This window comes from Orcinus orca, chromosome 3, assembly GCF_937001465.1.
Source record: "Orcinus orca chromosome 3, mOrcOrc1.1, whole genome shotgun sequence".
Classification (NCBI taxonomy): Eukaryota; Metazoa; Chordata; class Mammalia; order Artiodactyla; family Delphinidae; genus Orcinus; species Orcinus orca.
Window position 1 is genome coordinate 74,424,502 of NC_064561.1, and position 23,440 is coordinate 74,447,941.

Consider the following 23,440-nt stretch of genomic DNA (forward strand, 5'->3'; position numbering starts at 1 on the left):
ACGGGAGGAAGGGTCCCCCACCATTGCAGGGGACAGCTCTCCCATGGTCTGAACGAGGCTTCCACATGGGGATGGCCATGTAATCAGGTGGCAGGGAAATGCCTACAATTTGAAAATCACTGCCAGATTTGTTTTCATATGTTGTAGGTGTTTTCAAAAGAGAGCATTAGATCATTGGGATGGTGAAGGCAGTTTCTGAGCTAGTTCCAAAGCAGCCTTCTGATCAACCTGCAGAAATGGCACACTGGGCCCAAGTTCTTTGCAGCCTGATTGGGGAAACTATAAAGAACTGGTACAGCACGCTGCATTTGTATTAAGAGGTTTTTTTTTTTTTTACCTACTTTTTTAAAGTCCCGATCTAATATATTTCAGATGCATCTTGCAAAAATACTTGCTATGTTTTGTTTATTCAGCTAGCCGTTCCTCCAACAAATATTTATTGAGTGACCCCATTTGTGCCAGGCACTGTTCTGGGCCCTAGAACAGAGATAGACATTTAGACCGCTCTGCTTTCAACCTGATTCTCACCTTTGTTTGTGTCCTGCCTTGGCCCTCAAATCCGTGGAATATTTCTGTCACATCTGCTCTCACAACAACGCTGGATGGATGATACCCCTGTCACGCAGGTGAGAAAACAGACTGAGCGTGATTAGTGGTTGTATGAACTACCAAAGTCAGTGGTGAATCAAAAGCCAGAATTTTCATTCCGCCCAGTCGAGTTTCCGATCTTTCTTCTTTCCCTCCCTGCTCATCAGCTTTTACCTGTCCCTTCCCTCATTCCTTCAGGGTTGAGTATTGACTTTTCACAGTGACAAGTTGATGGAGTCAGCTCCTCTGTGCTAATGGGTAGGAATAGTGACTCACTGTTACCCTCTGTGCACTGGCTATACCTGCCACAAGGTTGGCAACTTGTCACACACACCTCTCACCTTTGGCTCGGCAGACTCTCTGTTAGCTAGAGTCGGGGGTACACCTGGACTAAAACTTTATAACTAGGTAAGAGCATACTTCTGCCATGTCACAAATCCCTGGGAAACCCAATGAATTGACACAACCTTTATTTTTTATGAGCTAATTGTCAGCCTTTTCTCTAAGAGCTGGGTTTGGGTGACAGCTTTAATGATACTGCATGCAATGAGGACTCCCTGAAGTTAAAGGTCCTTCCCCAGCTCCAAAGAGACCCCACCTTGCTGGGATTGGCAGGTAGCCCCTTGCCCACTCTCTGGGATTTTGCAGTTGTCTTTCCTGAAATAAACCTACTTGAAGAATATATTCCCAAGCAAGTGCGATGGGTATTTTTGATGGGGGTTGAGAAGAGATGTAGTTTATTGGATTTTATCTTGCAACTGATTTGTTTCTGCCAGACATTGATATGCAGCCCTGATGCCATGATTTCAGGCCTCGGGAGTATTAAAGTTATAAACAACCTTCCATTGCTTCATCTGCTAGTAGGAACCTTAATTTATCACATAGATGTTAGAGTCAAAGTTTCTCATCCACTCATTAAGAAAAAAAAAAAAAAAAAAACCCGGCAGCTATAGAGAATGCATCCCCTCTTTTAAAAATTCATTCTAAGGAATAAGAGAGAATTTATTCTAAAATATCTTCATCCCAATGGAAATAAAAATCCTGCTTAATGGCCAGGAATCTCCCCTGGGCTTTGATTAAGAAGGAACTGCAAAGGTGGGCATTTCTTCTCTGACTGTTTGTCTTCTGGGCTAGTCATACTTCAGGAAGAAAATCTTGTCTTGGGTTCTCAGTGGGGCTGGGACCTTCTAGTACACAGAGGTTGGCCTGTGAGAACTGGCTGCTGCCCAGCGTATGCTGTGGGGATGCTCACTGGTTCAGAGACCTGCTGGGCACCGGAGACAGAGGAGAAGGGCCGGACCTTCCGTCGTTCTTTAACTTCAGACACAATGCCCCTTCTGCTGTGTTCTTATATTTAAAAGCAATACCCTTCATAGTTTTCTTTCCTGATTATAATAATAGAACATGTCCTTTATTTTTAAAAATGAATGTATATGTAGACAGGGAAGCAAAACTTTCTTGTAATCCCACCACCCAGACATCATCTTTGTTATTCTGATGTATATCCAGCCTGTTCTCTCTTAAAGCATTTATGTTGTTTCCACAAAACTGGGATCTTCCTGTACATTCTATTCTGTAACCTGATTCTTTTCATTTAACACTACAGTTTTCATTTGTTGCTATTAAAAAATACATACTCTGCATCTATCCACGAAGAAGTCATTGTGGTGTTGTGAGCATACAGCAGTGACTGGGCCCCCTGGACCAGCCCTTATTGAGTGCTCATCTGAGAGGAGAGGACATTAAACAAAGAATTGCCCCAATAATCATTTGATTACAACTGTGATAAGAGCAATGAAGGAGAAGAACAGGGGACTGTGGGCACCTGACCTAGTCTGGGTATCAGGAAGCCTTCCCCGAGGAAGTGGCATGAAGGCTCAGAGCTGACAGCTGAGCAAGCATTGTTGTCAAAGCAAAGAGCCCGGAGGGAGAGTGGGAGGGAGACAAGAGCTCTGGGGGAGCTGAGAGCAGCCGGAGCGGCTGAGAGAGTGAGGGAGTAGGTGGCCCAGAATGTCACAGGAGAGGCAGGTATGGACCAGATCACTCAGAGCCCCAGTTAAGGATGTTGGGTTTATCCTAAGAGCAGTGGTGAAACATCGTGACATTTAATCAGGTATGGGACTTGATAAGATTTACAGTTTTAAGGATTATTCTGTAGCAAGGAGTGGGGACTCTGGGCTAGCTGCGAGAAGTTGAGTTAGGAGGCTACTACAGTAATATAGAAGAGCAATGCCAGTGATTTGGAGTAGAGCGATAGCAGAGATGGGAGAATTGGGTGCAGCCTACCTGTTTTTTCCTTTGAGTACATGAATCAGATATGGTGACTACTTAGATATGGAAAGCAAGAAAGAGAGAAGCAACAAGGATGCTTCGTGGATTACTGCCTTTTGCAACTGGGTAGAGGCACTGGATGCCGACACAGGAAACCCTGGGGGAAGACTAGGATTTGGGGGGTAGATAATGGACTCTGGTTTAGACATGCCAAGCTGGATGTACCTGTGGGAGAGGAGACAGCACACAGGCTATTGGCCAGGTAGGGCTGGAATGCAACAGAGGGCCCTGGGCTGAACATAACAATTTAGGGGTCATCAGCATGTGGGTGGCTGAAAACGTCTGGGGCCTGAGGGTAGAGTCTGCAGAGAAGAAGGCCTAGGACAGGGCCTGGAGGGCCAGAGCCTTTGAGCTCCTCTGTAAGAGGGTGGATGCACTGGGCTGGGCCTCTTCAGCTCCTTTAGGCCAAGACTGTCCGCGTTCCTTCAGGATAACTTCTGTCCATTCTGCTTTGCGAATCAGTACTCCAAGTGGAGTACTGAAGCCAGCTCTTTTGCTTCAGGAGAGCTTTTATTAAATTTTCAGGAATTTTGTGAGCCAGTTATTTAAAATTAGCCGTCATAGGAACACTCTCACCATGGAAATTGGCAAATGCTACAAATTAGGGCTTTTTTTTTCCCCCCTTCCCCTTCCTGGAGAGCTGGTTGTTAAACATTTACCAGCACACCACTGTTTATAACCAACTTTGTTTCTAATGGTATTTTGTGGGTTATTTCCATTGGGATCTGAGAAGGAGAGTATCTGTGACGGATTTGCTATGTCTCTGAAAGTCTCTGATTCTGTTGTAAATTACCAGCCCCTTCTGCTGAAGAGGGAGTAAGCAAGTGACATGTTGAAATAGTGAACTTCCTCAGTCTCTGTATCAGTTCTCTGTTGCAGCCACAACAAATCACACACTTAGCAACCTGAAACAACATGAACCTATTATCTCAAGGTTTCTCTAGGTCAGAGTCCACATTGGTCCAGCTGGCTTCTCTACATAGGGTCTCACAAGGCCCAAGTCAAGGGGTTTGCCAGGCTGGGCTCTTGTCTGGAGGCTCTGGAGAAAAATCCCACTTCCAAGCTCCTTCACGTTGTTGGCAGAATTCAGTTCCTTCTGAACATGGGACTGAGACCCCTGACTCCTTGCTGGCTGTCAGCTCGGGGCCACTCTGCTCCTAGAGGTCACTTGCATTCCTTCCCCTGTGACCCCTCCATCCTCAGGTCAGCAGCGGAACATCAAGTCCTTCTCATACTTGGAACCTCTGACCTTCTGCCACCAGCCACAGACAGCTCTCGATCTTTAAGGGCTTGTACCATTAGATCGGTCCCACCCAGATAACCCACCCATCTTAAGGTTAGCTGCTCCTGTCTTGGTTTCCTAGGGCTGCCATAACAGAGGACCAGCAACTGGGTAGCTTAAGACATTGGCAAGTTATTCTCATAGTTCTGGAGGCTAGAAGTCCAAAATCAAGGAGTCAGCAGGGCCGTTCTCCCTCCAAAGCCTCGAGGAGAGGATCTTCCCTTGCGTCTTCCAGCTTCTGGTAGCCGCAGGCATTCCTTGGCTTGTGGCAGCACGACTCCGGTATCTGACTCCAACTTCTCGTGACCATCCTCCTTCTGTGTCTGTGTTCTCCCCTGCGTGTGTGTCCATGTTCACATTACCCGCTTCTCATAAAGACACCAGGCAGGTTGGATTAGAGTCCACCCTAATGACATCATCTTGACCTGATTACACCTGCAAAGACCCTGTTTCCAAATAGTCACATTCACAGGTACCAGGGGTTAGGACTTTGAAAAATCTTTTTTTAAAATTATTATTTTATATTGGGGTATAGTTGATTTACAATTAGCTTCAGGTGTACAACAAAGTGGTTCCGTTATACATACACATATATCCATTCTTTTTCAGATTCTTTTTCCATATAGTTTATTACAGAATATTGATTAGAGTCCCCTGTGCTCTACAGTAGGTCCTTGCTGATTATTAATTTTATATATAGTAGTATGTATCTGTTAATCCCAAACTCCTAATTTGTCCCTCCCCCCCACCTTTCTCCTTTGGTAGCCATAAGTTTGTTTTCAAAGTCTCTGAGTCTCTTTCTGTTTTGTAAATAAGTTCATTTGTATCATCTTTTCAGATTCCACATATAAGGGGTATCATATGATATTTGTCTTTCTCTGTCTGACTTACTTCTCTTAGTATGATAATCTCCAGGTCCATCCATGTTGCTGCAAATGGCATTATTTCATTCTTTTTAATGGCTGAGTAATATTCCATTGTATATATGTACCACACCTTAACCAATCTTTTTTTTTTTTTTTTTTTTAATTTTTTTAAACATCTTTATTGGAGCATAATTGCTTTACAATGGTATGTTAGTTTCAGCTTCACAACAAAATGAATCAGTTATATATATACATATGTTCCCATATCTCTTCCTGCTTGCGTCACCCTCCCTCCCACCCTCCCTATCCCACCCCTCCAGGCGGTCACAAAGCACCGAGCTGATCTCCCTGTGCTATGCGGCTGCTTCCCACTAGCTATCTACCTTACGTTTGGTAGTGTATACATGTCCATGCCTCTTTATTGCTTTGTCACCGTTTACCCTTCCCCCTCCCCATAGCCTCAAGTCCATTCTCTAGTAAGTCTGTGTCTTTATTCCTGTTTCACCCCTAGGTTTTTCATGACATTTTTTTTTTCTTAAATTCCATATATATGTGTTAGCATACGGTATTTGTCTCTCTCTTTCTGACTTACTTCACTCTGTATGACAGACTCTAGGTCTATCCACCTCATTACAAATAGCTCAATTTCATCTCTTTTTATGGCTGAGTAATATTCCATTGTATATATGTGCCACATCTTCTTTATCCATTCATCCGATGATGGACACTTAGGTTGTTTCCATCTCTGGGCTATTGTAAATAGAGCTGCAATGAACATTTTGGTACATGACTCTTTTTGAATTATGGTTTTCTCAGGGTATATGCCCAGTAGTGGGATTGCTGGGTCATATGGTAGTTCTATTTGTAGCTTTTTAAGGAACCTCCATACTGTTCTCCACAGTGGCTGTATCAATTTACATTTCCACCAACAGTGTAAGAGGGTTCCCTTTTCTCCACACCCTCTCCAGCATTTATTGTTTCTAGATTTTTTGATGATGGCCATTCTGACTGGTGTGAGATGATATCTCATTGTAGTTTTGATTTGCATTTCTCTAATGATTAGTGATGTTGAGCATTCTTTCATGTGTTTGTTGGCAGTCTGTATATCTTCTTTGGAGAAATGTCTATTTAGGTCTTCTGCCCATTTTTGGATTGGGTTGTTTGTTCTTTTGTTATTAAGCTGCATGAGCTGCTTATTAATTTTGGAGATTAATCCTTTGTCAGTTGCTTCATTTGCAAATATTTTCTCCCATTCTGAGGGTTGTCTTTTGGTCTTCTTTATGGTTTCCTTTGCTGCGCAAAAGCTTTTAAGTTTCATTAGGTCCCATTTGTTTACTTTTGTTTTTATTTCCATTTCTCTAGGAGGTGGGTCAAAAAGGATCTTGCTGTGATTTATGTCATAGAGTGTTCTGCCTATGTTTTCCTCTAAGAGTTTGATAGTTTCTGGCCTTACATTTAGGTCTTTAATCCATTTTGAGCTTATTTTTGTGTATGGTGTTAGGGAGTGATCTAATCTCATACTTTTACATGTAGCTGTCCAGTTTTCCCAGCACCACTTATTGAATAGGCTGTCCTTTCTCCACTGTACATTTCTGCCTCCTTTGTCAAAGATAAGGTGACCATATGTGCGTGGGTTTACCTCTGGGCTTTCTATCCTGTTCCATTGATCTATATTTCTGTTTTTGTGCCAGTACCATACTGTCTTGATTACTGTAGCTTTGTAGTATAGTCTGAAGTCAGGAAGCCTGATTCCTCCAGCTCCATTTTTCGTTCTCAAGATTGCTTTGGCTATTCGGGGTCTTTTGTGTTTCCATACAAATTGTGAGATTTTTTGTTCTAGTTCTGTGAAAAATGCCAGTGGTAGTTTCATAGGGATTGCATTGAATCTGTAGATTGCTTTGGGTAGTAGAGTCATTTTCACAATGTTGATTCTTCCAATCCAAGAACATGGTATATCTCTCCATCTATTTGTATCATTTTTAATTTCTTTCATCAGTGTCTTATAATTTTCTGCATACAGGTCTTTTGTCTCCTTAGGTAGGTTGATTCCTAGGTATTTTATTCTTTTTGTTGCAATGGTAAATGGGAGTGTTTTCTTGATTTCACTTTCAGATTTTTCATCCTTAGTGTATAGGAATGCCACAGATTTCTGTGCATTAATTTTGTATCCTGCTACTTTACCAAATTCATTGATTAGCTCTAGTAGTTTTCTGGTAGCATCTTTAGGATTCTGTATGTATAGTATCATGTCATCTGCAAACAGTGACAGCTTTACTTCTTCTTTTCCGATTTGGATTCCTTTTATTTCCTTTTCTTCTCTGATTGCTGTGGCAAAAACTTCCAAAACTATGTTGAATAAGAGTGGTGAGAGTGGGCAACCTTGTCTTGTTCCTGATCTTAGTGGCAATGCTTTCAGTTTTTCACCATTGACGATGATGTTGGCTGTGGGTTTGTCATATATGGCCTTTATTATGTTGAGGAAAGTTCCCTCTATGCCTACTTTCTGCAGGGTTTTTATCATAAATGGGTGTTGAATTTTGTCAAAAGCTTTCTCTGCATCTATTGAGATGATCATATGGTTTTTCTCCTTCAATTTGTTAATATGGTGTATCACGTTGATTGATTTGCGTATATTGAAGAATCCTTGCATTCCTGGAATAAACCCCACTTGATCATGGTGTATGATCCGTTTAATGTGCTGTTGGATTCTGTTTGCTAGTATTTTGTTGAGGATCTTTGCATCTATGTTCATCAGTGATATTGGCCTGTAGTTTTCTTTCTTTGTGACATCCTTGTCTGGTTTTGGTATCAGGGTGATGGTGGCCTCGTAGAATGAGTTGGGGAGTGTTCCTCCCTCTGCTATATTTTGGAAGAGTCTGAGAAGGATAGGTGATAGCTCTTCTCTAAATGTTTGATAGAATTCGCCTGTGAAGCCATCTGGTCCTGGGCTTTTGCTTGTTGGAAGATTTTTAATCACAGTTTCAATTTCAGTGCTTGTGATTGGTCTGTTCATATTTTCTATTTCTTCCTGATTCAGTCTTGGCAGGTTGTGCCTTTCTAAGAATTTGTCCATTTCTTCCAGGTTGTCCATTTTATTGGCATAGAGTTGCTTGTAGTAATCTCTCATGATCTTTTGTATTTCTGCAGTGTCAGTTGTTACTTCTCCTTTTTCATTTCTAATTCTATTGATTTGAGTCTTCTCCATTTTTTTCTTGATGAGTCTGGCTAATGGTTTATCAATTTTGTTTATCCTTTCAAAGAACCAGCTTTTAGTTTTATTGATCTTTGCTATCATTTCCTTCATTTCTTTTTCATTTATTTCTGATCTGATTTTTATGATTTCTTTCCTCCTGCTAACTTTGGGGTTTTTTTGTTCTTCTTTCTCTAATTGCTTGAGGTGCAAGGTTAGGTTGTTTATTCGAGATGTTTCCTGTTTCTTAAGGTAAGATTGTATTGCTATAAACTTCCCTCTTAGAACTGCTTTTGCTGCATCCCATAGATTTTGAGTCGTCGTGTCTCCATTGTCATTTGTTTCTAGGTATTTTTTGATTTCCCCTTTGATTTCTTCAGTGATCACTTCGTTATTAAGTAGTGTATTGTTTAGCCTCCATGTGTTTGTATTTTTTACAGATCTTCTCCTGTGATTGATATCGAGTCTCATAGCGTTGTGGTCGGAAAAGATACTTGATACAATTTCAATTTTCTTAAATTTACCAAGGCTTGATTTGTGACCCAAGATATGATCTATCCTGGAGAATGTTCCATGAGTACTTGAGAAAAATGTGTATTCTGTTGTTTTTGGATGGAATGTCCTATAAATATCAATTAACTCCATCTCATTTAATGTATCATTTAAAGCTTGTGTTTCCTTATTTATTTTCATTTTGGATGATCTGTCCATTGGTGAAAGTGGGGTGTTAAAGTCCCCTACTATGAATGTGTTACTGTCGATTTCCCCTTTTATGGTTGTCAGTGTTTGCCTTATGTATTGAGGTGCACCTATGTTGGGTGCATAAATATTTACAATTGTTATATCTTCCTCTTGGATCGATCCCTTGATCATTATGTAGTGTCCTTCTTTGTCTCTTCTAATAGTCTTTGTTTTAAAGTCTATTTTGTCTGATATGAGAATTGCTACTCCAGCTTTCTTTTGGTTTCCATTTGCATGAAATACCTTTTTCCATCCCCTTACTTTCAGTCTGTATGTGTCTCTAGGTCTGAAGTGGGTCTCTTGTAGACAGCAAATATATGGGTCTTGTTTTTGTATCCATTCAGCCAATCTGTGTCTTTTGGTGGGAGCATTTAGTCCATTTACATTTAAGGTGATTATCGATATGTGTGTTCCCATTCCCATTTTCTTAATTGTTTGGGGTTTGTTATTGTAGGTCTTTTCCTTCTTTTGTGTTTCTTGCCTAGAGAAGTTCCTTTAGCAGTTGTTGTAGAGCTGGTTTGGTGGTGCTGAACTCTCTCAGCTTTTGCTTGTCTGTAAAGGTTTTAATTTCTCCATCAAATCTGAATGAGATCCTTGCTGGGTAGAGTAATCTTGGTTGCAGGTTTTTCTCCTTCAACACTTTCAATATGTCCTGCCACTCCCTTCTGGCTTGCAGAGTTTCTGCTGAAAGATCAGCTGTTAACCTTATGGGGATTCCTTTGTGTGTTATTTGTTGTTTTTCCCTTGCTGCTTTTAATATGTTTTCTTTGTATTTAATTTTTGACAGTTTGATTAATATGTGTCTTGGCGTATTTCTCCTTGGATTTATCCTGTATGGGACTCTCTGTGCTTCCTGGACTTGATTAACTATTTCCTTTCCCATATTAGGGAAGTTTTCAACTATAATCTCTTCAAATATTTTCTCAGTCCCTTTCTTTTTCTCTTCTTCTTCTGGAACCCCTATAATTCGAATGTTGGTGCGTTTAATGTTGTCCCAGAGGTCTCTGAGACTGTCCTCAGTTCTTTTCATTCTTTTTTCTTTATTCTGCTCTGCAGTAGTTATTTCCACTATTTTATCTTCCAGGTCACTTATCCGTTCTTCTGCCTCAGTTATTCTACTATTGATCCCATCTAGAGTACTTTTAATTTCATTTCTTGTGTTGTTCATCGTTGCTTGTTTCATCTTTAGTTCTTCTAGGTCCTTGTTAACTGATTCTTGCATTTTGTCCATTCTATTGTCCATTCTATCTCCAAGATTTCGGATCAACCTTACTATCATTATTCTGAATTCTTTTTCAGGTAGACTGCCTATTTCCTCTTCATTTGTTAGGTCTGATGGGTTTTTATCTTGCTCCTTCATCTGCGGTGTGTTTTTCTGTCTTTTCATTTTGCTTATCTTACTGTGTTTGGGGGTCTCCTTTTTTGCAGGCTGAAGGTTTGTAGTTCCTGTTGTTTTTTGTGTCTGTCCCCAGTGGCTAAGGTTGGTTCAGTGGGTTGTGTAGGCTTCCTGGTGGAGGGTACTAGTGCCTGTGTTCTGGTGGATGAGGCTAGATCTTGTCTTTCTGGTGGGCAGGTCCACGTCTGGTGGTGTGTTTTGGGGTGTCTGTAGACTTATTATGATTTTAGGCAGCCTCTCTGCTAATGGGTGGGGTTGTGTTCCTGTCTTGCTAGTTGTTTGGCATAGGATGTCCAGCACTGTAGCTTGCTGGTCGTTGAGTGAAGCTGGGTGCTGGCCTTGAGATGGAGATCTCTTGGAGATTTTTGCTGTTTGATATTATGTGCAGCTGGGAGGTCTCTTGTGGATCAGTGTCCTGAAGTTGGCTCTCCCACCTCAGAGGCACAGCACTGACTCCTGGCTGCAGCACCAAGCGCCTTTCATCCACAGGGCTCCTTAATTTGGGATGATTCGTTGTCTATTCAGGTATTCCACAGATGCAGGGTATATCAAGTTGATTGTGGAGCTTTAATCCGCTGCTTCTGAGGCTGCTGGGAGAGATTTCCCTTTCTCTTCTTTGTTCTCACAGTTCCCAGGGGCTCAGCTTTGGATTTAGCCCCGCCTGTGCGTGTAGGTCGCCGGAGGGCGTCTGTTCTTTGCTCAGACAGGACGGGGTTAAAGGAGCCGCTGATTCGGAGGCTCTGGCTCACTCAGGCCCGGGGGTAGGGAGGGGCACGGAGTGTGGGGCGGGCCTGCGGTGGCAGAGGCCGGAGACGTTGCAGCCTGAGGCGCGCCTGTGCGTTCTCCCGGGGGAGTTGTCCCTGGATCCCGGGACCCTGGCAGTGGCGGGCTGCACAGGCTCCCCGGAAGGGCGTGTGGCTAGTGACCTGTGTTCGCACACAGGCCTCCCGGTGGCGGCAGCAGCGGCCCTAGCGTCTCATGTCTGTCTCTGGGCTCCGCACTCTTAGCCGCGGCTCGCGCCCGTCCCTGGAGCTCTCTCAAGCAGCGTTCTTAATCCCCTCTCCTCGTGCACCAGGAAACAAAGAGGGACGTAAAAGTCTCTTGCCTCTTCGGCAGTTCCAGACTTCTCCCCGGACTCTCTCCCGGCCAGCCGCGGTGCACTAACGCCCTGCAGGCTGTGTTCACGCCGCCAACCTCAGTCCTCTCCCGGCGCTCCGACAAAAGCCGGAGCCTCAGCTCCCAGTCCCGCCCGCCCCGTAGGGCGAGCAGACAAGCCTCTCGGCTGGTGAGTTCCGGTCGGCCCGATCCTCTGCGCTGGAATCTGTCCGCTTTGCCCTCCGCACCCCTGTTGCTGTGCTCTCCTCCGCGGCTCCCAAGCTCCCCCACTCCGCCTCCCGAAGTCTCCACCCGCGAAGGGGCTTCCTAGTGTGTGGACACTTTTCCTCCTTCACAGCTCTCTCCCGCTGGTGCAGGACCCGTCCCTGTCCTTTTGTCTCTGTTTAGTTTTTTCTTTTGCCCTACCCAGGTACGTGGGGGGTTTCTTGCCTTTTGGAAGGTCTGAGGTCTTCTGCCAGCGTTCAGTAGATGCTCTGTAGGAGTTGTTCCACGCGTAGATGTATTTCTGGTGTATCTGTGGGGAGGAACGTGATCTCCGCGTCTTACTCTTCCGCCATCTTCCCGGAAGTCCCCTTAACCAATCTTTCTGAGGGGCACAACTCTACCTATAACAGTGCTATGGAACATATAAGATAATCACGGAAATGGGATCTCATCATAGTGGCAGCTTCTAGGAGTTAGGGCCTAGACTCTGGGGGTGGGTACACTCTTAGAAATCTACCCACCTCAGTCTCCAAAGATGCCCTTTGAGGAATGTCCCATTCACCGCCTTACCTAAAAATAGATTCCATGCCTCCAGGGTTCCTCCTTGGATGACCTCAGTTCACACCTTTTCTTCCCTCCTCCAGTTTTGAGTGTATTGTCTGCCTTCCAAACAGGACTGTCTCATGGACCATACTGCTCTCTTTCTTGGGGCAGGCGCAGTAGAAATTGACCACCCGTGCTGATTAAGGTGGTTGGTACAAGACACAGTGATGAGAAAGAACTTCAGCCTTGAAACATGACCAATTTTGTGCTCTACTCATCAGCGAGGGGAAGTTTGCTCTTGCTTTTTATTTTTTTCTTAAGATTGTGGAGCGTGTAACAAATTGCTCCCCATTTCCCCCCGTATGGTTGTGGTCGGAGGACGTCTTCCTTTCCCTGGCACCCTCTGCACCGCACTCTGCCGCCCACTGGAAGTGCATCTGTGTGGGCTGGAGTCATCTCCATGCCCACCTGTTTTCGGCCTGCCCTCTCTTTTCATCTTCCCCAGAAGCACATCTCCCACTGTGAGTGATGGCTGAAACTACATGGCACTTAGAGTCTTCCTTTATCTCCCCCTGCTCTAGATGTCGAGCAGATTCAAAAGTGAAAGCACACGTTTTGTGAAGCAAGCAGGAATCTTGCCGGTGTCGGTGTTTCACAGGAACGTTGGGAGCTGAATGGCTTCCCACTGTGTGTCCAGTTCGTTCTCTTCTGGGCAGTTTCCTTTGGAGAATTTAATTATGCTACGTTATCGTATGATCGTCTACTCCATCCAGAAAGGTTAGAGAGGAGAATTAGTCATTTAGGAAATGCTTTTTGGAAATGGGCTTGGTTATTTTATCAGCTTTTATATCTTCAAAGGTTAACATGTTAATCAGTTTTTTTTTTTTTTAACATGGCTAATTCGTAAAATAGCCTCAGGGTGTGAGCTTGGAAAATTAACACCGTTGTTATTTTGTGTTTCTGGACACTGACGCTTGCACCCCAAGATGACACGACACCACCAGAGTCAGGAGCCTGGGCTTTCTTGCTGCTGAGGCAAAGTTCCAGGCACGTGTGCTCCGACCTGGACCCTTTGGGCTCAGAGCTTTGCATTGCAGGTCATTCTGTGAAGACAGCATGAGGAAGGGCTTCTTCTGAGGAGGGAGTTGAACCCACAACCTTGGTCTCCTTAACCTTGCTCACTGGCAGCATCATGCAGTGTGATGAGCCGAAGACCAGGGCTCAGTCAGTGTAACCACAGTGTCCGCTTTGAGCCTCGTTGGTGTATGAAACCGGGACAAGTTGTCGAACCCACCACGAACGTTGTGTCTTTCTCTGCAGAGTGAGGGCTCAGCTTCTCTTGCAGGGACGTTGGGAGGGTCACATGAGTTCACAGATGTGAACGTGTGATGTTGACAGGGAAGAGGAGGATGGAGAGCCAGACTCATGAGATAAAAGACACTTCAACTTAAAATGGGGCCCAAGGCGGGCTCTTTAGAACTCACTCTCTACTCCTGCAGCACAATACAAATATTTATTCAGTGCTCCAAGTGTTTATGAAGGACCCTCTACATCCCCAGCCTTCTGCTGGCCCACGAGAGGGTATAAGAAGGAAGCATGCAGCATGCTTTGCAGCCCCTCTGGTCTCGCTGTAAAGATAAGACTTGTGCAGAGTGGGCTCTAAATACATATTGGTTGATTGAATATATGAATGTCAAGCAAAATATGACAAAGCAGAATTGGGGTCCTGCCTTTCCAGGATCCCATTATCAAGCTAAACTGTGTGCCACGGGAGGTGGGGCTGGGTAGAGATCATTGCTGCCCTGAGGACTTCAAAGGGATGGGAGAGAGGTGTGGCGTGGCATGGTCCCAGCACGGGATGGATCCGTTGAACCCGCGCTCAGTCACAGAAGGAACTGAAAATTATGTAAGAATGTGCTTCACTGAAGCAAAGCTACATTGTCACTGTTATGAACAGCAAATTTTAAGCTGAACTGAAACCCTGAGAGGCTGTTTTATTCCTGGGTTTGAGCCTGGAGAAGCAGTTGGCAGTCACAATTTGTGCAAGTCTCTCCTGGAAACCCCAGCGCTATAGCCCTGATCAAGGGAGTCTGACTTTTGCTTCCACCCACAACAAAGTGAACCTCCCACCTGTGTAACTAGGGGAATCCTACCATGCCTCCCTGGCCCCCTCAAGACCCAGTGGCGTGTGTAACCAAGAGAAGCCTCTGATGAAATGGTTAGATCCCTCCAGAGAGTTCAGCAAAGACTTGGTATCTTGGTTAATCTTGGAGCTATTTTTCTAGCTTTAAACCAGCCATCTCAGGACCAGGTTAGACAGGGGTAGAATCAGAGCTACTTAGCAGCTGTCCTGTGTGTGGATTTTCGAACATGGCTGTGAAAAGGGCTGAAGTTTAGCCAGCCTGCAACCGTTTGTCTAAACTAAGCATTTATGGCTGTGGTCCATTCTGAATGGTCACTGCTCATGCCACACCAGTTGTTTAACATTTGGAAAATAACCAGTGGGTAAAAGTAGTGTGTTCAAGCACACTGTGTGTGTGTGTGTGTGTGTGTGTGTGATATTTGTTGATGGTGAGAACATGCTCAGTTTAGGGGATCTGAGGAATTACTGTATTCCCTGTCAGACATCCACGCGTTGATTGTATATGCATTTCCTCTAAACGAGGAAGATGCATGTTGACAAAAAAAATGGAAATCTCCTCCCCTGGACTCAGCCCTCACAGGCAGTGCCACTGAGCCCAGCTCTGAGGTAATTGGTTCTCCACAGAATTATCTAAGACCTTCCCTTCCCCACTGACGAGGAGCTTTCCCAGAATGGAGCAGGGCTTAGCATTCTGGACTCAGACCCATGTAAGTTCCAGTCCTGGTTCTGCCACTTACATAGCTGTGTGATCTTGAGATGGTCACTTTCCTTGAGTCTCTCTGATAGGATGGATATACTAAAGCCTACTTCGTAGAGGAAGTACGGAAATCAGAATGAGTAATGTAAAGCCCTTGGAACACTGCTTAACTCATAGGACCTGCTCAGTAAATGGTAGTGAGGGCTACTGATATGATTATTGTTGTTGTTTGTCTGAGGGGCAGGGGAGAAGCCTCAGCTTCCTGCTCAGGCTGAGCCCAGGCAGCCCCGGAGGCTGGTTCCTTATCCCCATTCATCAGGTCTCTTCCCCTGACATATGGTTGTGGGGGACATAGTGCCCTTGATCCATGGAAAGGGCAGGCTGTGTCTCTATCAGATCCAGAATCTGTAGTGCCACACACGCAAGAAGGCAGCAGGAAGGGTGCTGGAGCTGAAGGCCTCTGACCTGGCACCGGGGCTGGAGCCCACAATGCACTGACATCCTGCATCTCTGATGAGCCTGGAACATGATTCAGACCCCGACACATGAACTTGCTGCTCTCATGAGTCCCTGGGTCTGCCTGTTCTGCCCACTAATTTTTTTTCCTTGCTCTTTAATGGAAGGAAGCATAAAATGTGGTTGTACAATTTTATTTTATTTTTGAAGTAGGGGATGCTCCCAGGAAAGCCAGGATTTAGGGAAAGGTTTAGAGGAAGGAGATTTGCAGGAAAGAATTTACCCAGAAGGTACTTCTGCTGAACCCACGCTAAGGGTCTGTGCACTGGGCTTGTCTGTGATTTGTGGGGTCTGTCTGCAGGCATGGCCCCAGCCTACATGCTGGTGGTACCAAGGGGGTCTGGCGAGGGAAGCTGCAGCTCTCCCATAATATTTTTTAGCACCTCCCTCAAAGAGGCACACTTTGATCAGAGCAGTGAGTGTGCTGGGCAAATGAGACTTCAGGGTAAATCCTCAGGTGCCCCCCGCCCCAGGATGACTGACACCCCAAGCTGTCCTCCTAACAGCTTCCAGAAGTGCCGTTGGTGTTTATCCTACATCCTCCCATCTCCTTCAGTAAAGTAATGTTTGAGAAAGTTTTCTCTCCCCAGAGCTCACTGTTCGTGGCCTTGTTTAATAAGAATTACAACATAGAGATTGATAAGAACTGGGATTTTATCATTATAGTCTCTGTACATCAAAGTTGTCCTTTTATAAATGATATATCGTATCTTTAAGGCCCTTTCCAACTTTCTGGAACCTTTTTCAGATTTCATAAAAAATGACCGTCATTCTCCCCCCGCCCCCCCCCCCCGCCCCCCCGCCTGCTCAATCCACACCCATTCACCTGCTTTTTACTGAGCACCTGCTGGGTTGTCTGGTCTGAGCTGCTCTGGCAGGACCAGAGCCAGGAGTAGTAGCAGATACAACCCCTGACCTCACGGAGGCTCTGGGGAGTCAACACAGCTCAGAGAATGCAGCCTGGAAGGGAGATGTACCATGGCGGGCAGGAGACCATGGGGCTGAGATGAGCAGGGCCAGCCCCTGGAGGAAGAGGGGGCAGCTGGGTCCTGAGGCGAGGGGACTAGGTTGGGGGCCTCCAAGACCAGAAGGTGGGCAGAAGGAGGGTATATGAGAGGCAGCGAGGCAGAGTTAGGGCTGCCGGTACCAAGAGCTCCCTCTGGGAGGGGGTGCTGAGGAAGGCGGTGGTCCTGGGTGGTCCCAAAGGTGGTGGACCAGAGCAAGGCTAGGCCTGAGCAGGGCAGGGGGGAGCAGTGCCATGCGCCAGCTGGGAGGGGGAGAGACTGGCAGGGAGGAGCCCAGTCACAATGGTTTAGTCTCCCTGGGGCCCTCTCTTCCTCTGGGACAGCTCTGATATGATAGGCAAGCTGAGGCAGAGAGGATTCAGGATTTCCTTGTTCCTCATCCTTGCCTGTGCATTTCCTGTCGAGGCCTCACCATCACTTCCATCCTGCATGAGAGATGGTAAGGAGGCCTATATCCTGGGTCCTGGTTGATTCAGAATCTCATACAGCAAAGGTAGGTCTTTGCCCAGGACACAGGGCTCTAAGGTTCCTTTGGTGGGAGGCCCATGTAGCCAGGTGTGGAGGAGAAGCTAAATCAATAGTGGCTTTTTGGGCTTCCCTGGTGGCGCAGTGGTTGAGAGTCCACCTGCCGATGCAGGGGACACGGTTTCGTGCCCCAGTCCGGGAAGATCCCACATGCCGCGGAGTGGCTGGGCCCGTGAGCCATGGCTGCTGAGCCTGCGCGTCCGGAGCCTATGCTCCGCAACGGGAGAGGCCACAACAGTGAGAGGCCCACGTACCTCAAAGAAAAAAAAAAAAAGTAGTGGCTTTTCCTCTTAGACCTTAGACCTCTGCAGACCTGGGCTGTGGAGGGGTTAGTATGAGAGAGCACTGAGTGCCAGACCATGGGACTGGGCACTGTGTTCTCCCTTCCCACGTTAGCATCTTAAAAAACAGTCTGTATTTTAATCTACAAGTTGCCTTTGTTTGTTTAAATGTTTGCACGCTTGCAGAAGGTATGCTATACCCACCAGCCTTATGTCACAGAAATACTTTCTATTTAAAGCAATTAAGTATAGACAGGTTTGGATTTCAGGGCATAGCTGTAGACACCATGAGCGGTCGGGAGGGTGGAATCCCAGTTATGTGCTGTAGGTGGAATCGGTCCTTCTGCTCCCAGCAGTGGAGCTGCTGCACAGCACCTCTGCCCCTCCTCTGCCCTCTGGACATCTTAGAACCCAGAGGCACCCAGAAGACCCCTGAGCTGCTCCTTCAGTCCCAGCCGGTTTGTAAGCATTTGTGTTGATCCTTCTCATAAATGATTGCAGTGTTTGTTCCCCAGACTGATTGCTGTCGAGATGTTGCAGGCCAAGGCAGGTATCATCCCTCCTCTTTGTTTGTTCAACACGGATATGTTTGGTTTTCTGCAAACAGTTGTTTGCAGCCTCACCAGTCAAAATATTTGCTAAATGTAACCTGCAGTTCCAGGACTGAGAGTAGGAGAAAAACACAGTTCACTTTCCAGGCTGATCAAAGCATTTGCATCAGATGCCTTGGCACGCAAGTCCACTGCCTCTCTGTGCTGTGACATTGTGTTCAAGCCAAAGCCCCACCAGTGGGTTTTCTCAGGCTGCAGGCCACCTTCTTTTAAATGTTGTAACGGAAATAAATGTGTGCATAAGCCAGACCATGCTCTTCAAAGGGACATCAGGATTTCACAGTTTTCAGATACAGTTTAGTACCATGGAATTCCGATTTGACTAAAATCTATGCTCAGAATTCCATAAGGTCTAAGGACTCAACTGTTGAACATTTTACCTCCAAAAAATACTACTTCTCGGTGTATTTTATGCTGGCAGTGTATCCAAAATGTCTGCAAATGTATTTCAAGAGTGAGAGTCCATGTGTGCTAATGTCTTCTGTGCATTAGTAACAATATCAGTGATTCAGTGAACTCACCCCTGTGAGATGCTGGGCCTGGGAAGCTTTCAAGGAGATTAAATTACACATTTGTACAACACAATTTTTAAAAAGACTGCACCACCAGTATCATCTTAGGCATGATAACCCAACATTAAGCCCTCAGTGGCAGCTAGAGGTTGTGAGATTGTCACATATGAAATCCTCCATCATCCCAATTCTAAAGAAGTGGGAATGTCTTCCTTTTCTTCTTTCTGCTGTTGTTCAGAAGTTGTTAAACAAATAGCTGCTGTGTGTATTTAGACTCTCTGTTCCTCAGTTTCTTTAACGATAAAATGGATGGTAATATCATATGGCTATCGTGGAGATCACACGTCTCAGTATGGCTAAAGTGCTCAGAAAGTGCCTGGCACATAGTGGGTCTGCTATTGTTATTACACATTCTAGAGCTCCATGCTTCACTGTTGGAGTTTTCTTTCATTTAACTTCCTGTAGTTGAAGCAACAATTGGCTGGGGACTGGTTTTTACCTCAGAAGAAAACAAATACTCAAGCGAGAGGCTGGAAGACACTCACCTTCTGACAGAAGTGATCTGGCTTGACACCAGACCCATCCACTGTCCCCATTCTAAACATGTATAAATACTGGGTAAAATATTACTAGGAAAAAAGGATGGTTGGTTGGTTTGTTTTCTAAATACGTGGTTGAACGTGAAGGTAAGGAAAATTCCTAGGTGCCGAAATGAACAAGAACTCTCAAAGGCAGTGATTAGTAAGGATGCCACTGTGATGGCGGCACCCTGCAGTTTCAAGGGGTAGTGTCAAATCCAGACAGAAGCCATGAGGGTTGGGAGCAGGGGTTGTAACATCCATGCCAGGACAGCGGGTGTGGTCTGCCTGCACAATAGAAAAAGGGCCCTACAAAAGGCCAAAACCAAGGGAACTTCCAGGGACTATGAAACTTTTACCTGCTGGGCCAAGAAGGTGGAAAGTAATTTGTGATCTGCTGAGGTTTTCTCCACACATTAGTGTAAGGATCTGCATTTACTGTTTAGTATATGTGGTTCTGAAATTCTAAACCTAGAAATTAACATGCAGGTAGGTCCCAGATCAGTAAAACTACTAGGGATCCTAGAAGAAACTCATGTAAATGCATTTTCAATGAGTACCTCCACACCAGAACATATGGGATTCCCATGGGAGAAAGAAAACCTGAGAATATAAAATTGCTGATCATAAGGAAGTAATTTGCATTGAGGAAGAGTTAACAGACTCAGCACACCAGAGGGTTAGCCCCTCCAGACTGTTCAGATAATAAAACAATTTAAAAGTAACTATTTAAAAATTTGTGTTTGAAGTGATTAGAATCGTAAAGGAGAAGAGAATTATAAAGAGGAGAGGAGAATTATAAAGAAAGAATTGTAGAGAAAAACACAGGTAAATTGGGAAAAGTAGAATTCCTAGAAATTAAAGTTATTAAAATTGATAACTCAGTGGATGGGTTATAAAGCAGATTAGACATAGCTAAAAGGAGAATTATTGAACTGGAAGATAGATCTTGGAAAATTATCCAGAAGAGAACTCAGAGACATAAAGTTGAAAAAACATAAAATAGATATTGAGAGAATGTTAAGACCTTGAGATATTGTTAAGAGATATTGTTAAAAGATATTAATACTTGAGGAGAGAGAATAAGGAGGTCCATAAGGAGAGTATGAAGGGAGCTGGGGAGAGGAAATATTGGAAGTGATAATGATTAAGAATTTCCTATAATTGAAGGAAGATATAAATTTCTAGACTGAAGAAGCACACCAAGTCCTGAATGGGATGAGTACAGGTTATATCACAGTGAACTGCAGAATACCAAAAATAAAAAACAAAGAAAGAGGAAAAAAAAAGATTAACTGCTAAGGAAAAACTACTGATTGCAAACTTTTCATCAGCAACAGTGGAGGCCAGAAGGCAATTGAATAATATCTTCCACATTATGAGGAAAATAGTCAACTTAAAATTATATGCAATAGTGAGGGCAAAGATACTTCAAGACAAAGATTTGAGAGGTTACCATTCATAAACTCTCTCTGGAAGAAGTACTTACTAAAAGATATACTTTAGGAGGAAGGTGATTGAACCCAGAAGATAATAATGGAATACAAAAATCACTGGCAAGAAAGGCTAATAGGCAAACATAAAGGTAAATAGAAGTAAGCATTGACTAGAAAAACAGCAATTATAAGATGACTCATTCGGGGTGTTTAAATATGAGATGGGAGGTGATGATGATGATCAATACTAAAGCATTTTATGATTTTTGTGTTATTTGAGAAGATAATAGCCCTTAAAAAACTTTAGATTTTTAAGTCAATATGCATATTAAAAATTTAAGGGTAAACTGTAAAAGAATATAAATGGGATATAACTTCTAATGCAGAAGAGTGGAAAAGGGGTTTTGTTAAATAACACTCAACCAATTCTACAGAAGACAAGAACGTAGACAAAATGAAGCAAAGTAAAAGCATAATAATGTAGTAATAATATATAATAATAAAAATAGTAAATAAATGTACAAAATAAGATGGCAAAAATAAGTCTGAATATCAGTAATAATTATTAATGAAATAGACTCATCTGTTAGTCAATAGCAATTCTCAGATTGAATTTTTTAAATCTAGAGATGTGCTACTTAAAAGAGTCATGTCTAAATATAATGACACAAAATTTGAAATGAAATCTATGGGGAAAGGTATTCTATAAAGGTAATACATACTAAAAGAAAAAACATGCTTTGTAGTAGCATTAATATCAAAGTGTACTTTAAGACCCAGACACATTGTTGGGTTTACTGTACACTGACAAAAGAAAGAATTCACTGAGAAGACAACAATTATGAACATATAAGTACTTAACATAGGTGCTAAATAAACATAAAGCAAAGCCTAGAAACTTAAAGGAGAAAATTGACAAATCCACAATTATGATGGGATATTTTAGCATATATTTCATAAAATAAGCCAAGCAAACCAAAATTCATAAAAAACAGATATTTGAAAATTATGATTAATAAACTTACTCCAATTACTATATGTAAAACTGTGTACCTAGTATACATCCTTTGCATATACAGTTACAAAAATTAACCACATTCTAGGCCAGAAAAAAGCTTCAACTAATACCAAGTAGTTGATAGACCATAGTCTTTGACCCATATGCAATAAATTTATAACCCAATAACAAAAAGTCCTCTACAAGCTCATACATTTAGAAACTTAAAAATATACTTCTAAAATACAACGTTGTACAGATGAAACCTACATAATGTTGTAAAACAATGTTACCTCAATTTAAAACTATAAATACAGTGTGTATATATATGTGTGTGTGTATGTGTATACACACACTTCTAAATAACTCAAGGGTCAGAGAAGTGGTCATGATAAAAATTACTGAATGTTTAGAACTAAATAATAATGAATTCATTATATATCGAAATATATAGGATGCTGCTAAAGTGATACTTGAAGGGAAATTTATAGCCTTCAATGCAATGTTAGGAAATTAGAAAAGTTGCAAATCAAAGAGCCAAAGGAGTCAACTCAAGAACTTTGAAAATAATAAGGATAAGAGCAGAAATTAATAGAAAACAAAGAAACAGTTGTGATGACCAATGAAGCCAAGATCTGGCCTCCTGAAAAAAATGAATAAAATACATTAAGCTCTGGCAAGACTGGTGACAATCATGCTCATGTGCCAGAGACTTCCATGTGCCTTACATTTAATTCACTTAAAGGCCAGAACAACCTAAGAGGCAAGTGAGTGTGTTATTTCACCACACAGCTACTGGTGCTCCGTAGGACCTGAGGGAAGCACCGCCATTGCAGGACACTCCATGCTTTATGACAAATGTAAATTTGTTTCAAAAAAGCAACAAAACAAAACCATAAATAAGGCAAAAAGGATGGGAGGTAACTTATGACAAGATATACATAATTACTAGGGCAGGTATAATAAAACGTAAAAATGGAAGAAACAAATTTGGCAAAGAAGAGAATGTCTTATACTAAGAACGTGAAATGAGATGCTGGTTCCTGGCATTCAAGGTTGGTGTGGAAATGGGCATTTCCTGGCAAAAAGGATGAGCTGTAGGAGATGATGTCGGTGGTTGCAGTATTCAGGCTACACTCTTGCTTTCAGGGCAGAGGTAAGCCTATGACCTGGCTTATGTACGTCCGAATCTATTCAGATGTCAGTGATGAGTGGCTGCTCGTCCATTGTCATCCCCCAGGGAGGGCCTCAGAGCCATGCAGGCAGAGTCAGGAGCCCCCTGGGACTAAATGGAGCTGAGGAAGTGGGGGTTATTTAGAGGGTGATGTATATAGAGATAGATATATTCATTGCCCAGACACAGTGTGCTGTATGTGCTCTAAAAGGGAAGTTTTCTCCCCAGAACAAACACTGGTCCCTGAGCTTATGCACGTCTTCTGAGAATGTTTCATTAGTCTCAGCCTAAGGCTCTCCTGAGGGTCATGGACCACATCTGAGATGATAGAGCTTCTGGACGGGACCTCAAAGGCGCTCGAGGTTTCCTCCCTTGGAAAATGGAGGCCCTGCCGCCTGAGGTTGTCACAGTGACAGCCCCTGACACCGACAGCCATGTGTATACAATTATTACATGATCAGGTTGGTTAGGTTTCTCCTGCACTCCACATCACACTGGCCCTTCCCAACACCTAGTGCAGTGAGAATTTCTGAACAGGAGCCAGGCTTCCACAGTGCCCTAGGCTGAGTAGATGGTGGGACATGCTCCGTCTTTGATCTGTATAGGTTTCTCACCACAATGATCGTTTCATTTCTCCTGGGCTTTTAAAAAATCCTCAATAGTATAAGATAATTATATCAACAAAATC

At 43.6% G+C, this 23,440-nt stretch overlaps 1 protein-coding gene across 2 annotated transcripts in view; it reads left to right on the forward strand.

Annotated features, from left to right (window-relative positions):
- FSTL4 (follistatin like 4) overlaps positions 1-23,440 on the forward strand; it is a 453,554-nt gene that overhangs the window by 104,654 nt on the left and 325,460 nt on the right. The gene's annotated exons all lie outside the window — the stretch shown is intronic.